A 17,418-nucleotide genomic window follows, 5' to 3' on the forward strand; every position below is an offset into this window, starting at 1 on the left:
GCTACTCTTCCCCTTAGGGAGTAGGGGAATGTGGGGAGGGAGAACACCTGGCCAGGTGGCCCTACCTTAAATGCGCCACCTAGGGACCTGACTTCGGGGTGCAAAGTAAACAAAGGTCAGGGTCACTGGCCACTTCCAAACCTGAGGTTACAAGTTGGAGCAGGGTGTGAAAATATCTGATTTTTGTAGAGCTCTTTAGAGTCCAGAAAGGTACTTCCACCTATATGGGACCTTCTCTCCCCTGGGAGGGGAGTTACTGTCATTACCAGCGTTGGGCAGCTAGCGGAACTGAGGGCAGGGGGTAGGGGCCTCCGGGTGGAGTTGAGGCTGACGCTCTGGCCTTCTGCCTTCAGTGCCTCCCAGGAAACCCTTCCTCTCCTCTTCCCTGACAGCACCTGAGTGGGTGTGGGGTCCAGACCACAGGATCCTCACTTGGGTCTGGGGCTTGGTTAGGGGCCCCTGAGCAGAGGAAGGATGAGACTGGAACCCCAAAAGATATCCACCTGCTGAGCACCCAGCATGCCCTGTGTAGATGCACGGGCCTGCACACACAGGCACACAGCCACATAAACAAACACAGGCACACATAGCCTCCTCGTGCTTGGGATGTCCCCTATCCATTTAGACAACTTGATTGTAGCTTAAATTCTCATTTTAGCCAACTTTGTTTTTACTGGTTGAACAACTATCACTTGTTTCTGTATACTTCAGAAGCAATGTCCCCAGGGGAGAAGTAGTCTGTTTTCTTAAGCCGAATACTGGAAGCCAATAGGAGTGACTGTTCCACTTCTAAGGTTTTCCAGCGGCTGCCTGACAAGCCCTGCTAAGCCCCTAATTAGGCAGCCCAGGCATCTCAGTTTAGAGCCCAGCCAGCTGGGGGTGCCCTATTTGAGGGCCAGGGCAGGGCAAGTTCGAGGCCTGAACCCAGGAGATGGAGGCTTGTCCTCTCCCCCATTCAAGGAGAGCTGAGCTTACTGCCCACCATCCCAGAGCCTTGGCCCTGAGGACAATATGCAGGGCATGACAGCTGAGTCGGGGTGCTCTGGGTTTGAAGGAAGCCACATCATCAAGTCAGGGTGGCCTTTAAGCCCACGCTGAATCTGGTGGGAAAGCTACTACATGCTGTTCTTGCTCCAGGCACTGGGAGGCCACCCATGATAGAGCACAGCCTGCCCATCCACCTTCACTGTTGAAGAAACTGAGGCTCAAAAAGCTGAAGCAGCCTGCCACAGTCACTGAGCTCATTACAGCCAGGACTGTGGGCCACCAAAGTCCTGCATCAAAGTCAGCGTGACATTTGGTACCATGGAGAGGAGGGACCAGTTGGGTGGGAAAAGACTTCCCTGGAGAGGTGAAGCTGACCCATGAAATATGGAGGGTGGTTTAGACAGGTAGAGAGAGGAAAGAAGTGCCAAGAGAGCTGGCAGAGATGAAGGGCATCAGGATGGAGGCTTTGGAAGCCAAACACCTATTGTTTTTCGCCATAGTCGTGATTTTCAGTACGTTGCCCAATGGTCTCCATGCACTTTTGCTGGGGAAGAAGGGCATGTAGTTGAAAAAAACATAAGCCTTGTAGCCAGGCTCATCCTGCAACCTAGAGTTTTGTCTGCTGCTGAACACAACAGCTTGTGCCAGCTCGCCCCCCGCAGGGCCTTGGCCTCCAGCCTGGTCTGGCTCAGTCCTATGGTGCCATGGAGCCTCCGTTGCTGCCCTGGGAGGCATTGCCCCTCACTCAGCCCAGACCTGTTCCCTGCAGCCTCTGAGAGGTTCAGGTTTCTGCCCACCAGATGGGCAGCACCCCCTGTTCCCCTCAACTGCAGGTCAGCTCACAACACTGCCCTACTCCTGCCACCTGAACCCCCCAGATGCCATCTGCCACCCTGTTTCCAGGCAGCAGGTAGGCGGCAATGGGGCAGGTAGGGGGCTCCAGCTCTGAGGGGCAGGTAGTGCCCAGCCTGCCACCTTGCACTTGGGTTGTCCCCACCTTTCTAGGAATAAACGAGAGCAGGTCTGGTGAAATGTCGGGGTGTGTAAGGGGGATTCCCCTAGTATCTCGCTCAGCGTCTCTGCATGTATGAGCAGTGGGGTCTGTGTGGGCATCTCTATGTATCCACGGATCTGACTGCCTCCGTCCCGTACGTGGCCGTTCCCCAGGCATCTCTGTCTGCCCCACTGTGGCTCTACCCTGTTGTGTCTGTGTGCCTCTCCTCCTGCCCCTTCCATGTCTCTGTCTCTGCATCTCTGTGTCCCTGCCTGTCTCTGTCTCTCAGTTCTGAGTTGATGAGGGTGCCTTTGCCATCAGAGCCACCTCCCCTCACATTGGGTTGCTCTGCTTAATTTCATTTTCCCAGGGCTCCAACTTAGAGAAATAAACCCTCCCTCCCCACCCCTGCACTTTTTTGATTTAACAAGCCTACTTGAAAACAATAGTGATTTCCACATCGATCATAAACAGAAGTGATTACCATACAATTACAGCCTGAACCGTCAGCTTGGATGCAATCACTGAGCCACATTGTAAATCGGAAGACAATTGCCTGCAGAATTACCCCCAAATTGGCTTAAGTGGCAACAAAAGAGTTTTGGCATTTGGGGGAGGGGTAGGGGGAATGCTGGTGGTCCTAGCAGCAGAGGGTCCCCATTGGGGAGCTCTTAGGGTGTCTTACTTGCCTTTGAGGAGTGGCTTGTCAGGGAGAGCTGCCTGCCATTCATTTTCCTTCAATTACTGCTCCTTGTCCATCTTGCACAGTTTGTTATAAATTCATTTATACTGATATGTGAGTGGCTAAGTATACCTTTGACTGGGACAGCAGAGAGGGGTGAATCTGGGGGGAGGGAGTGTTCCAGGGAGGCCTCCTCAGCTCACCTGGTATACCCCTCTCCCCCCTCCCATCTTGTCTCTGGCTCTTCTGGATCGCTTCATCCCCCTAGACTCTTCTCCTGGCCTGGCTCCTACTGTAGCCTTCCCTCCCCATCTCCCAGCCTGGTGGTAATCTCCCCCCAGCAACCTCCTGCTTTCCATCCAGGGCAGCCTGCTCCCTCCTACAGTTGCAGTGTGTCCCCGGCATTCTTCCCAGCTGCCTTGGCCAGCTAGAAGCCACAGTGCCTGGCCCAGTGAGCCAGGTAAGCCCACCCCGGGAAGCCTGCCAGCCACCCCTGCAGCAAGTTCCAAGAGGGGCTCACAAAGCAGGCCTCCATTGACCCGGGCCTGCCTCTTTCTAGGCTTGTTTTTTTGAGAAGTCCTTTACCAGCAGGTCGTCTCTTGAGTGTCTGAAGACTGGACTCCTAAGCTCTGGCTTGTTCTTTGGGGGACTTGTGTTCTCTTGGGAGATGATTTCCCTCTGGGGTCAGGCTGCTCTGAAGGTACTGGGAAAACCTGCCCACTTGCATACTTAGATTCTATCAGATTTGTCCAAATCCAGGTTTTAAGTGCTTTTGCATGTTCCATCTGATCCTCACAGAAGGATTTGCACATGCTTGTAATTTTATCCTTGCTTTTGATAGAGGGGTGACGTGGCTTGCACCAGGTCACACAGCTGATCAGTGAGGAGTGCTTATTCCTAGATGCCGTCTCTCCAGCCTTCCCAGACTCACAGGACACAGGCTGGGGGTCTCACTTGGTCTCTGACCTGTCCTGAGACCTCAGACAATGCCAGTGATTTGAACAAGTCCCAGCAAGCGAGCACTTGCAGGGTGCTGAGTTCTGCTTGTAGGTTCGTTAGTGCCTCTCATCCCCGCTGCAGCCCTGTGATGGGACATCGGGTCCTCACTGAGGGGACTCGCCTCACTCCGAGCCCTCGGGTTCCTGGCACCAGAAGCTGGTTTGAAGCTGTGTCTGCCAGCCTTCTGAGCCTGTGCTTAAGCGACGTCCTGTGAAGCTGGAGGAAGCCTGACATCCCTGAGCTCTCTCACCAGTCCTTGTGTCACCAAGGCTCCCTGTCTGGTTGCCGTGGTCACTCTGCAAAAGCCTCCGGACAGGGCCCCATCTAGAGTAGCTATATTTAGAACACAAAATTCAGTCAGCTGCCCCAACTCTGCCTTATGCTGAGAGAGGCCTCTGTGCCCCCATGGGCTTAGCCTGAGGGGCTGGGGCAAGCTGGGCAGGGCCTGGCTTAGGGGCAACTCAGGGTGCCCCTGTGCCTGGCATCCACCTCCTCAGCACTGGCCTTGAGGGGAGAGGCCGGCTGATCCATAGCCCTGCCTTCAAACGCCCACCCCCAGGCTTCACTCCTGCCGTGCGTCTCCTGGGTAGCCAGGTGTCCAGTGGGAAGAGGGAGGTTGAAAGCCACAGAGCCCTGGACTCGAGTTCTGTCTCTGCCACTTTGTGGCTGTGCCATCTTCACTTCTGCGCCTCGCAGCTTTCTCTTTAAAACGGAAGCCCTGCTGGACTACTGGGTGGCAAAGGGGACTGTGTTATCAGTTCAGGGTCTTCAGGTAACACTGCTGCTATCCTTGGCCTCGGAACCCGGCTGGCCCTTCGAGAAGGAAAGGGCCTAGCCTTTGTTGAGCACGTGTCACATGCAAAACTTTGCTCCAGACCTTCTGGGGCTACCTGGTTCACCCTTCACCACCACCCTGAAAAGGCAGCAACCGCTGAATCTGCCGTGTTCTGCACTAGAGCCAGAGCCCCCTGTGGCCGTGTACACTTAAATGTAACGAAGTGAGGTTAAATAAAACTTAAAACTCAGCTCCTCGGTCACAGTAGCCACATTTCAAGTGCTCAGTAGCTACACGTGGCCCATGGCTCCCATTTTGGACAATGCATATATAGAACATTTCCATCATTGCAGAAGTTCTGTTGGACGGGCTGCACTGTGTTAGCATCCCATTTCGCAGCAGGGACATTGTGGACTAGATCAGTGGCTCGGCACACTCCTCTCCTGGAGGAGAGGGAGCTGGATGCAAACCTGGGCCCATCAGCTTACAGCTCTCCTTTATTGCCAGCTCGGATGCCTCCCCTTTTCACGTACTGTCCATGGGCTCCTCAAGGGCAAGGGCTGTATTTGCTCTGTACCCCAGTGCCCGACCCAAGGCCTGCCCCAGGGGGGTACTTGGGGCAGTGTTTGCTGAGTGGGTGATGGAATGAATGACTGAATGAGCACTGCCTGCTAAAACTTAGAGGTACACTTAACTCCCCTCCTGCTGGAGGAGGCACAGAGCCAGCTGCTGAGGGGTGATGGATGGCGCCTCTCCCAAGATAAATGTGGCAGTCGAGGTAATCGGATTGTGTGTGTGACGGTCTAATTTGTAGGCAAGGGTAGGAAGCGCCAGCCATGCCTCACCCCAGCCGCCCATATTAGTCTAATCAAATGCCCAGTATCTAAATAACTGGGCCCCAGTGATGGATGATGTGAGCTTTGTTAAATGCTGTTGCCCTGTCAAGCCAAACTTCCCAAGGCCCTGCCAGGCTCCTGGGCTCTCTAATTTGTTTTTTCTTCCTTGATTATCTCTGTGTGGGGCAGGGAAGAGGGGCTAGGACTCTTCTGTCTGTCTTAAGTCTCTGGTTTTTCAGGAAGGAGGAGGAAGAGGCCAGAGTTGGGGGAGAAGTGAGATGAAGCCACCTTCTGCCTCTTCTGAGAAGTCTTCCTTTGTCGCTGCAGACAGCCTTGGGGAGCCCGACTCCCCAGAGCCCTTGAACCTGGGCCTCATCACCATGCACTGTGTCCTTCTCTTTCAGACTCTCCTGCCACCCTGGGCTAGCCTTTTCATTCTCTTAATGGTGTATTTTGGTATGCCAGAAGGTTTTCACTTAAATGTTGGAAAATTTATCAACTTTCCCTTATGGTTAGTGCTTGTTGTGTCCTATTTGAGAATATTCTCCAATCCCAGGGTCATGGAGATATTCTCCTGTGTCATCTTCCAGGCAGTGTATTGTTTCGCTCTTTTTTTTTGTCTGTGGTGTGAGGTAGGGGTCAAGTTTCCAGTCTGGTCATTCTGAGCTCTGAGCATCTGCCATGTGCCCCAGACCAGGCAGGGTCCTTGGAGAGACAAGAGGTAGAAGAGGCACAGTCCTGTCCTCCAGGAGTGACAGTCGTTTTGAGCTGAAGCATGTGTTCTTAAAAAGGAACTTGAGGGGCCGCCCTGGTTGCGCAGCGGTTAAGTGTGCACATTCTGTTTCAGCAGCCCAGGGTTCGCCGGTTTGGATCCCAGGTGTGGACATGGCACCACTTAGCAAGCCATGTTGTGGTAGGCGTCCCACATATAAAGTAGAGGAAGATGGGTTTGGGTGTTAGCTCAGTTCCAGTCTGCCTCAGAAAAGAGAGGAGGATTGGCAGATGTTAGCTCAGGGCTAATCTTCCTCGGGTGGGGGGAGGGAATGGAACTTGAGAACAGCACGTACACCTTGCTACCTTCTGCATCAGGGTGGGATCCCCGTACACACTGTGCCTGTGCCCAGTGCTTCTGTGGTGTTGGTTGTCACTGTATGTCTGTATGTCAGGCATTGTTCTAGGCTCTGAGGATGTGGCCATGACCGCAGCACACAGAAACCCCTGCTCTGGAAGACCTTTTGCTCCAGTGCAGGGGGTGGGGTGTCAGATGGTAAATAAGATAAAAAGTAGAAGGTAGTAAGTGCTCTGGAAAGCAGTTCAGCGGAGGAGGGATGTAGAGGAGTCAGCTGGCGGAGGAGGAGTTGCAGTCTATAAACTGGAAAGGTCAGGGAAGCCCTGGCTGAGCGGAGGAGGGGGTGAACCACGTGGATTTCCAGGGCCAGAACCTTCTGGGCAGACATTGCAAAGGCTGTGATATATGCAAATAACATAAGAACTCTGGAAGGAAAACCCAGAGCCATTCGTGTGATTCCCCTGGTGAGAGGAACTGGGCAAGAAGAGTGAGTTGGGGAAGACTGTTCTTCAGTACATATCTTTTTTTCTACTTCTGTACATTTTTAATCATGTGCACACATTACTTCTTTAAAATAACATTTAAAAGTTAAGAAGGGAGGGTGGTGAAATGCAACAGAGGTGGAACCATCAGATGGAATAGAAAAACTATGGGTTTGGAGGCCAGCGAATGTGAGCCCTAAACCCTCTTCTGGTCTCTATCTGAAGTGTTAGCTTTCTAAAGAGAATGGATTTGTGTATTACTTATGTAAATAAAAAGTAATTTCATTAGTTAAAAATAAATAGATCCCACTCTGCCAGTTGTTTTGGCTGATTCTCCTTGGGTAGGTTCCTTAACCTCTCTGAGCACCAGTTTCATCCTGGAAAATGGGGGTTGTGATCCTGGCATCACAGGCTTGTCAGGAATGTGAACAAAGAAAAGGGATGTGTCAAGTTTCTGCCTGGCCTGCAGTTGACCTTCCCGAGGGCATGTCCCTGCATGGGCCAGCTCTCTTCATGGCAGAGGCAGAGAGTATATCCCTGTCCTCAGATTCTCCAAGGGCTGGAGGTCCCAGGCAGGCCCAGGCTCTGCATTCCGGCTCCCACAGAGGCAGTTGGATTTGCTCTGGACTCCCAGACTGACAGCCATCCTAGATGCTTTGGCCCTGCTGGGTGGTCAGTTGGGAGAGTGCAGGCCTTCAGAGCCACCTCAGGATCCAGCTTGCCCAACTGGGGTCTGCTTGGCTGGGGCCAGCTGGTCATTTGGCTCCAACAGCCGTCTCTGCCCAGTGTTTCCTTCTCTCTGGGTGCTGTTAATTTTTTATGGCCTCCATCAGAGGCAGAAGGCAGAGAGCTGTTTCCTGCAGGGAGAGAGCAGGCACTGGAAGGGGGAGGTGGGAGGGAGAGCCAGTGGTGATTAAACACTGCAGAGACCTAAACAAATGATGGCTCCCTCCCCTAGTTGCTCTGAAAGAGACACAGGGAGCCAGGCCTGAACTGCAGATGGCCCAGGCTGCTGTCTTCCCCCGCCTGCCTGCACAACTGTTCTGGGGCTGCTTCCTGAGAGCCACAGCCATGCTGAGCTATGCAGGACCTAACTCAGCCCTTCAGCCACTTGGTGCGGCAGGCCCCAAGGCAGGGAGGGCACAGGGCACACTAGCACACGAGCAAGCGGTGGAGCCGAAAACTGTGTTATGGGGAGATGGTAGTAGTTATCTCACAGAGTGTAGGCTTGAATGAGACAGGGCGTACAGAGTGCTGAGAAAACTGCCTGGCCTGAATCAGGTTCTCCGTCTGCAGTAGCCACTGTCAAGCTTGCCTCGTTACTCCTTTAGAGCAGCTAGTGAGATACCTTTACATGCAGGTGAAGAAACCTGCCAGGGTCTTGCCCAAGACCACACAGTTCATAGCTAGTAGATAAAACCCAGGCTCACTCATTCCTGACTCCCTGCCCAGTGCTCTTTCTCCTGTACCAAGGCCAGGAAGAGAATCCGGGGTCAAACCTCCAGGGCCTTGAAAACAAAGAAAGGGTAAGTCAGCAGCAGTGTTGGAGACCATCAGCCAAGCACAGGGTTCTCTTGGCATGAGAGCTTGTGCATATTCTGAACCCACAGGGGAAAGGAAGGAATGGTTCCCTCCCCCTCCATTCATGCAGCAAATGGCACCTGAGCTCACCCCTCAGTCTAGGGCAGTGGTTCTCAAAAAGGGGTCCCCAGACCGTCAGGATCAGCATCACCTGGGAACTTGTTAGAAATGCACATTCTCAGGCTCCACACTGGACCCACTTGAAGCCAACAACCCACTGGTGGTGAGGCTCAGCACTCTGTATTTTTACAAGCTTTCCAGATGATTCTGATGCACTGGCAAAACTGGGAACCTCTGCCCTGGAGACCCAGGTGGTTCAGTCCTGCCCTGGGACCTCACCATCCAGGACTCAGACTCACCCAGACGTCACCCAGGTGTGTTACACTCTGAGTAACAAGTGCAGCTAGGAAACACTAGATGTAAATGGAATTCTCATAAACGATTCTTATTTTCATTGCAGCAAGGCAGCTGGACATTTAAAGAAACCTCACAGGGAATCATTTCATCACATAAAGCAGCTTCTGCAAAGAAAAATGTCCCCTCTTGTTTCCTGTCCCCCCCACCGCAAGTGTTCTGTAAATTCAGTCTCTATGTCAGGTTCTCTTCAAATGCTGTCTACCTATACATAACTAAAACTAGTGGATAGTGTGCTAAAAGAGTGACAAATAGTCTCCAAAATGCATCAGGGACCCCTGCAGTTTAGAAGGAGAGCCCCGTAGGACAAATGGAGGCCACTCTGGTGTTTCAAGCAGCCCGGTCATCCACTACCAAACCCTGCTGGGCATCTGGAGAGGTCGTAACTGCCGGGCATGGGTGGTTTCCAGAGCTTCAGCAAACATCCACACTCAGGGTTTCTCAGAAAAGGAGGGGAGTGACCAATTAGGAAGCCAAGACATAGAAATGTGAAATGTGCAGGTGAGCTACTGCTCTTGCTGAATAAATGGATAAGAGAGAAAACCCGGTGACACGATTTTGGATAGAGAACGCACTGGAAGGTTGTCATCTCCCACTGTGCAGGATCAGGAAGGAGCATCTCAGTCTCCACTGAATGTCGCTCAAGAGGCCAGGTCATGTGCCCCTGAGCTAAAACACCTGCCTGATTTCCAGAGGGACTGCAGCTCGAGCAGGAGCCCTGCCTCTGCCACTAAGCCACCTGCCCTGTGGCTCAGGCCTTACCCTCACAAGCCTGGGGTGGGAAGAAAGGAATCGCCCTCTGCGTTTCTTGAACCAGGAAGCTGAGATTCTTGGAGGTTAACCAGGTCACCTAGCCAGGGGAAGCAGGGAAGGAGGGAGTGGGTGGGGTGGGGTGGGGGGTCCGGTCAGCAGGTTTTTCCTGAATCTCTTCTTTCTCAAAGAGCAGCGAGTGGCCTGAACCCAACTTGGTAGTCGAGGGTGTGGATCAGCTGGCAAAGTGCTGCCCGGCCCAGATCTCTCTCCTGCCCCTGTCACTGTAGCACACACCTCCTCAGTCACTCTTTAGGGCTGAGAGTCTTTCCAGGTAGTTCCTTTATAGAAACTAAGGTGTCCTGGGATTGGCACCTCCCAAGCTTTAGTCTCAGGACCAGGACCCTGGGATGGTCTACCCTGGCTTCATGAGCCCAGGCTGGGTCTAAGGAAATTGCCATTTGAGGCACCCCTGATTTGTCGCTGGCTCCTGGCTCACAGGAAGAGCCAAGGGCCTGGGATTGGACATGGGGGCCAGAGCGAATGGAGGGAATGCACAGCAAAGCCTCTCAGTGCTCAGACTCACAGCTCCCTTGGGGTCCATGAAGGTGGATGGCTGTGGTGTTCTCGGGAGTCTGGTTGACCCTGGAAAGGGCCTGGCCTCACACTGACCTCTCCTTCTTATGCTGGGAGTAGACGACACAGCCAAACTGACTACCTAGCAGGGAAGCCTCAGAAAAGTAAATTACCCAGGGAAGAAACTGATTCCTATAACCCCTCCTTAACCCTCGGGCTTCCTGAGAAGAAGCAATGGGCAGTGGTGTTTAGCTCCCAGGAGAAACTTCATGAAGAATAGAAAGCAGGCTCTCAGGTAGCATCTGCTGGAATGACGGGCGTGCAGGCTGTGTGGGTCCTGGGGACACGGTTCCTGTGGAGGCAGGGCGAGGGTGGCTCCGTTCTTGTCTTACAGACTCAACGGGAGTGTCGTCCCATCGCCTGCAGCGTGTGGGGAGCATCCTTGCTGCCCTGTATCCTTGCCCTCATCCTGTTTGGGTGCTGCCTTGAAGCTAGATGGAGGTGGGGAGACTCTTGGCTCTAGGCATACCCCGCTATGGATGTTCTGGTCAATCCCTGGGTAGCCAAAGAGATCTGTCCTGTGTCCTTCTGGAATATGAGGACAGGTGCACAAGAGGCCTCTTGGCCTCAGTCTGTTGTGGGGGTGGCTCAGGCCCCTCTTGCCTGGCTAGCACACTTGCTTTGCTATTAATGCTGTATAATTTTCAGCTGAGGTGGTCAAGATCCCCACCTTTGCCCTGCTGCCAGCAAATACCCTGGGTAAGATGAGAAGGTCCTGCTTTGCTGCTGGCCTGCCATAAGTTCAAGGGTGCCCTGAGCCACTTACCTTGCTTTCCTGTGCTCACCCCTCATGTCTAACATGGGGGCTGTGACTCCCCCACAGCCAGGTGGCTTGTGTGGGTCCAGGGGGCAAGGGGTGTATGAACCAGTCCTTCGAGGGGGTGGAGTACACAGTGGCGGCTCCCTGCCGGCTGGTGTCTGGACCTCAACACTTTGGCTGGCAGGACTCAGGGGCACCGCCCAGAACAGGGCATTCTCTTTCTGACGAAAAGCCTCCCAAGCTTGTTATGAGTGTCTTTTCACTTGAAGCTGAGTTATCCAGGAAGGCCCAGATGGTGGTGTGAGGTGGGCAGGGAATTTTCAGGCTGGGATTTTCCTAAAGCCTACAGACAGGCTCAACCCGTCTGGCATCTCCTCTTGGGTCCGAGCATCCTGCCCTGAGGCCTCTGCAGAGTGAGGCGCGGCCAGACCGGTTTGGGAATCAACCCTGCTGTCTCCAAGGTCCCCCAGAATTCAGTTCCCAGATGAGGTCACACACCTTGAGACTCCCAGCTCCTGCCAACCAGGTAGCGCTTGGGGAGGGGAGTGGGAGCGTGCGAGGAGCCTTCCGGAGGGAGGGCTCTTGAGGAGTCCCTCTCGGGCCAGGCTGGACTGCAGGACCTTCAAGCATGAGGAAGCAGGTAGGGCCCAGCAGGGCAGGCCATGAGCCTCATTCACATCCTGGGCTGACCAAACCATCAACCTGGTCAGTCCTCCCTTCACATGGGGCCCAAGCGTGTGCGTGGACGAGAGGGGTGGACAGAGATGGAGAGGGACAGGGTCACTCACAGCTGGAGGGCTAGCGGACAATTCATCCCTGTTTTAACTTTCCTACTCACAGTCTGGGAGATAACAGAGCAGAGTGTGGGAATGCTCTAGAAAAACCAGCAGTTGAAACTCAGGGCACCGTACTGTTGCTGCTGGTGGTAATGCAATGATACAGCTGTTTTGTAGGAGAGGAAGATTTTCCCCCAAGGAAAACATCTCTGTTCCAGGGGTCAGCTGTCAGGGCCACCAGAATCCACTCTACAACCCCCAGGAATGATGTCTCCTGTAATTAGGGGGACTGCCTAACAGTGGCCCCAGCAGCTGAGGCTACAGAGTTCTCCCCTCCCACCTGCCCCGGGGCCCCCTCACTCCTGGGTCCTAAACACACCAGCTGTAGGACCTCAGCAGATCCACTCCCTGCTGTCAGCTCTAGGCACCTGGGCAGGGTGAGATCTCTGGAGCCCTTTCTATCTATAGCCCATACCTGGGGAGGGGCATGTCCAGGCCAGGTGTGAGGATGGCCAGCTCATCCCATAGCACCTACAGAGTGAGAAGAAGTCAAGGCTGGCCTCAGCCCTGAGAAGCGTGACCCTGCTGTGAGACCAGGGCTGATTCATGGGGCCACAGACTTCAGAGAACACAGCGCCCACCCCCTCTTTGACATATGGCCCAGAGAGAGGAGGAAGTTGTCTGAGGTCACACAGGAAGTTGGTAGCAGACTGGGGACAAGAAGCTGGGATAGCGATGAATCACAGGAATGGGAGGTGGGCGGGATGTGCTGAGCCATCTCCTGGGGATGTGCCTGCTCTCAGATATGTGGCATGACAGACTTCGGAGGATAAAAGGGAAACCATCCTGCATCAGCAGCAGGGCCCCTGCCCTGTGGGGTGACTGTGGTTGAATCATCCCCTCTTGGGCCTCGATTTCTGTTTCGTAAAACATGGACATCCACATCCAGCCTCTCGCCTGGGGATTTGTGAGACCCAGATGAGGGAGAGGTTGCAGGCAGTCGGGAAAAACGAAGGGCTGTCTGTGTGCCCTCATGATCCCCTTAGGTCCTCCTAAGGAGTAGGTGAGCAGGGCCCTAATGGTCATCCCATTTTAAAGACACACACACGTGGCTCCAGGCTGCCCTGCTGGGTCAGTGGCCACATTAGGGCTGACGCTGGTCTCTGGAGGCTGAGCAGCCTCTGACTGCCCCTGGCTCCCACCCTTCCGTGGTCATGAGCATCCTGTGCTCTTTCCTCCGGGGAGGAGATGACCCAAGAGAACTGGCAGGGAGCGGGCCCATTTTCCATTTCTGGGGACACCCAGCAATGGCGGGCCTACAGGGGAGGGCACAGTAACAATTCTGTGGGTAGCTCTATTTTCAGGGGTCATGGGCCAGAGCAGGACGGCTGTAAAGTCTGCCCCAGCCCCCACGCCCAGGCGCCACTGAGAGAGGAGTCTGCCTTGACTGGCCGCTGGCACTGCATGACCCGAGAGCTGAGTCAGAAGTGAGCTCAGTCAGGGCTCAGTTCCATGGAGGCCTCGGGTCTGCTCAGTACAGAGTGTCTGGCAGGGAAGACACTGGGTGTGGGCACAGCTGGGTGCTAGGGAGCACCCAGTGTGAAGGAGGAGGTACAAGGCTGGGCCCGAGGCATATAAACATTTTTATGATCTTGGAGATGGGTGAAAGGAAGGGTATTTTATTAGAGGAACAGCACATAGATGGGGAAAGAGAAACCTCTTAATCTTAAAGGGACATGTGCTCAAAAACAACAACAGAAACAGTAATAGTTTATTTTCATATAATCCTTCCTATATGACAGGCCTTGTACCAGCATTTTATGTGTATTAGATTGTTTAATCCTCATGACTTTAGGAGGTAGGGTAAGATTTATTATTCCTATTTTACAAAAGGGAAAACCAGAGCAAGCAGATGTTAAATAACTTCCCAAGGTCACACAGCTGCTAAATGTCTGACCTGGGATCTGAACCCAGGTGACCTGGCTCCAGTGTCTGTGCTCTTGGCCACTCTGCCATCTGGAGGCAGGAGGTAGTCAGCATTTCACAGCTTCTGGGTTTCCAGTTGAGACTCTGGCACAACATGTGCCATTTCTCACATGTCACGTAAAGCTCAGGCCCTTCCTTCATATGGGGACTTCTCATGGCAGGCCTGTGTGCAGAGGTGCCTCTGCTGTCTCCCCACTTTACAGATGAGACAGAATAGCCCAGGCCCGTGTCATCTCAAACCCCCATGTCCTCCTCCCCCTTCCCCTCCCCTCCCCTCCCAGCCCCTCCCCACTCCTTCTCTGCATGGGTTCCCAGGTGTAGGCAGGAGTCTCCACTATCTCTGACCCTCTGGGCAATGGTGCCAGGACCCCTTGTTTGGGGGATGAAAAAGGAAGGTCAGAGGGTAGGAGGGTGTGGCCTGGGTGTGGGAGACAGGAGGAGGAGGCTCAGGGAGCCCTAGGTGAGGTAGTCTAGGAAGGCCCTCCGTCTTCCCCTGTGGGACAGACAGTGTTAAGATGAACACTGATGTCAATCCACAAGCAGAGAAAAAACCAGGGCTGCAGCGCCTCCAAAGTTTACGAGCTGATGTTGTTTCTGTAAACTCTTACCTTTCATTCCCTATTTCAGTGTGGCCCACCAGTGGCTGTGCATGTCGCTAAATCAGTGTCATTTGACTCAGTTGTAGGTTTTGCTTGATAACAGCACCAATCTCTAGATGCACCCATGATAGGATTCCATGCAGGGTTGATGCTCCTGAGGTCAGTCCAGGTCCCAAGGAATCGGGAGATGCCAGCAGGTTTAAAAGCCACAGGGTGCCAGGTCACAGGCACTTCGCTGATCATCTGGGTCTCAGACAGCGTACTCACTGTCTGTCCATCTTTCCCACCTTGTCGAATATCGGTTTATCTAGCTGTGATTCATTTCAACCCATTAGTTGTGTGTTGGCTGCATGGCCAGTGCCAAACACCATGCTGGGGACCGGGGTTGGAGAAGTGAACCCTGTGAATCCCACTGGGGCTCTCGGCATTCACGCCCTCCTTACCAAACACCACATCTTTCCCCTTGGTAGCCTGGCTCTCTCACTCTTTTCTGCATCCATTGAGCATCTACTGTCTCCCAGGCCCGGTGCAGCCTCTGGGGACACAGATTGGAAACTGGTGATCAGAATACACGTGTGGAAAAATTCCTCCTAGCCGCCTTGCAGAGTGGATTGGCAGGAGGCAGTTTGGAGACTGAGAAGAATGATAGGAGGCACTTGTCATAATTCAGCAAGAACAGACAAGGCTGCAGAAGGTGATTGGAACAGGCAAGAAGCAAAGGGGACACACTGCAAAGATAATCAGGCCACGATGACATGTGGGTGGGGCAGGGCAGGGACATCTGCTTGATTTGCTCCCTGGCAATTCCAGTGGGTATGGGAACAGGGACTTGGACGTGTGGGGAGGAAGGCGGAGGGGAGGAGCCCGGTGCAGAGCCTGGTTCTTTGCCCTGACTCACCAGGCAAGGCCCTCCAGATGCCTGTGCCAGGCTTCCCATCAGGAAATGGGGCCACCAGGCTTCTGCTGCCACTTCAGAGGGTCTTGTGAGCTGATGGTATGGAAGCATTTGAAAATGTATCGTTAATGTTTTTAACAGAACAGTGAACCCCGCTTGCATGCTCTCGGGAGCTCTTTCTGCCTCATTCTGCCTGACTCTTCCTCAACCCTCCCTCAGGGTATGGTTGGAGCCTTGGCTGCTGCCTGGAGGGCCTCCTCCTGGGCACCCCTGGGTCTCAGAAGCTCCTCCTCCCCCCCCACCCCACACACACACACACACACACACAGAGTTCCTCTGTTCTACAGCAGCCTTTTAGCTGCTAAGATGCTCTCTGATACTGAATACGCCTTTGTTTCATTTTGTGTGTAGTTTCTCCAGTCTGCAGCACATTTGATAATTCTCTTGCTTGGCCCTTACATCCAGTCCAGGTCTCTGTACCCTCCTCCCCAGAAGGCCTTTCATCCTCCCCATGCACCCCACTATTGCTCCCATCCCTAACCACTTCCCAGACTTTACTGGGGATGAGCATCCCAGGCCTCTCACTGAACATCCCCCTGCTCACCTCCTTAGGGAACAGAAGGCTTTTTTCCTCTGGCCACATGGCTGCCTCTGGTTTCTGGCTCCTTTTTAAGCCCGAGTCCACCCTAGTGAGGGACAGCCTTTCACATGTGCCCGGGGGAGCCTGTCTGCCCTTTTGATGCTTGACTCTCAGACCCCAGCCTCTGCCTCCCCTCCACTTCCCACCAGCTCATTGTCTGCTGGTGACCCGGCTGATCTGGGGAATGCAGCTCCACCCTCCCTGCCTGGAACCCAGGCAATTCCCAAATTGGGTGTGCAGCCTCTTCCTTCCACTTTCTCTCTGGTACCTACCACAGCTGAGACCAGTGGCCCCATGCTAGTCTGGTCAACCTGTCCCCTCTGCCAGGAGCTGCAGCTACAGAGGCAAATGCAAGACCTGTCACTGTCCTCAGGGAGGGCACATCTGGGACAAGCCAGGACTAAGATGCCCCAGGACTCCACTCCAGACCTGCCCTCACTCTTACACCTGGTTTCTTTTTTCTTTCCCCTCGAGGACACTGTGGTGGTGGCGGCTGGCTGCAGGGGGTGGAGCCAGGAAGATTCTGGGGAACAAGTCTCGGGAACTTGGCTCTCCCTCGGTGCCCTCCCTCAGACCTGTGTCCTGCGCCCCTCCTGATTCTCAGACATGGCGTTCATGTCCATTTCTCTTCCAGAGGAGTTCCTGCTGCTGTAGCTATGGCATCCTTCAGAGCAGGGCCCCTTAGACACGTCTGCTGGATCCCATTAATAGAAGATGCCCCCCATTGTCACACACACCGCTATTTCATGTATTGCTAGGAAGGAAAAACACACTGTCGATCACACCGTGACACGGCATCAACTGTAAGACTTGCTGCTGGCAAATGACCCTAGTGGTTTAAGTCCATGGCAAGTCTGGAATGGCAACCCCAGTGCCCTTCGTGAGTTCCTGGATGAGCTACAAAGACAAGTGCAGGCAATGGGAGCTCAAGAGGTCAACCTGTCGTTTCTTCTCCCTGGCTCGAGTCCCCTGTCCCTTCCACTGATCCCTCAGGGCTGCTGCTTCCCCTGTGGACGTGGCCATTTGGAACTTGGCTGCTGAAGGCCAGGGCCCCAGACAGTGCCAAGTGAGATGCCCAGCCTGGGTCTTGAGCTGTTCTGGATCACAAGGAGCCCCCCATTCAAGATGCCTGCCATTGGGCTGGGGAAGTACATTCTGTCCACACTGCTGGAGAGTCCTTCGGGGGACCCTAGGGAAGCCAGAATACCTCCCTTCTGGGGCCAAAAGCACCTTTCCATGGACTAAAGTGGAGGCAGAGCTGCCTCTGAAGGGGAATTGATTTTTGCTTCCTGTGGCAAGTGGGCAGACAGGCCTGGTCTTGGGGGCCCGGGGCTTGTAGATACCCTGTGCCCACCCATGCCCTGTGAGCTTCCAGAGCTGCACACCTATCCTTTTCCCTGTGATCAGAAGTGGACAGAGATGCCAAGGCCCCATAACCACCCATTGGTCACTCATCTACCAACCAAGGTCAGTAATGCTGTCATTGCAAACGTGCGTGTGTGCTTGGCACTGTTCCTGTGCTTCATCATGGTGACTCAGCTCATCCTTGCAACTGCC

General features: G+C 53.9%; 1 protein-coding gene across 41 annotated transcripts in view; it reads left to right on the forward strand.

Moving 5' to 3' along the window:
- ZMIZ1 (zinc finger MIZ-type containing 1) overlaps positions 1-17,418 on the forward strand; it is a 238,602-nt gene that overhangs the window by 179,399 nt on the left and 41,785 nt on the right. The window contains exon 1 of one of the 41 annotated variants that reach the window (XM_070613357.1): positions 16,336-17,328. The exons of 39 other annotated variants lie outside the window; for them this stretch is intronic. The gene's annotated coding sequence lies outside the window, so the exon portion shown is untranslated. Of the gene's footprint in view, positions 1-16,335; positions 17,329-17,418 lie in introns of those variants that run through there. One more of the 41 variants, XM_008515730.2, reaches the window with a different exon arrangement.

The sequence above is a fragment of the Equus przewalskii genome, chromosome 1, assembly GCF_037783145.1.
Source record: "Equus przewalskii isolate Varuska chromosome 1, EquPr2, whole genome shotgun sequence".
Lineage (NCBI taxonomy): Eukaryota > Metazoa > Chordata > Mammalia > Perissodactyla > Equidae > Equus > Equus przewalskii.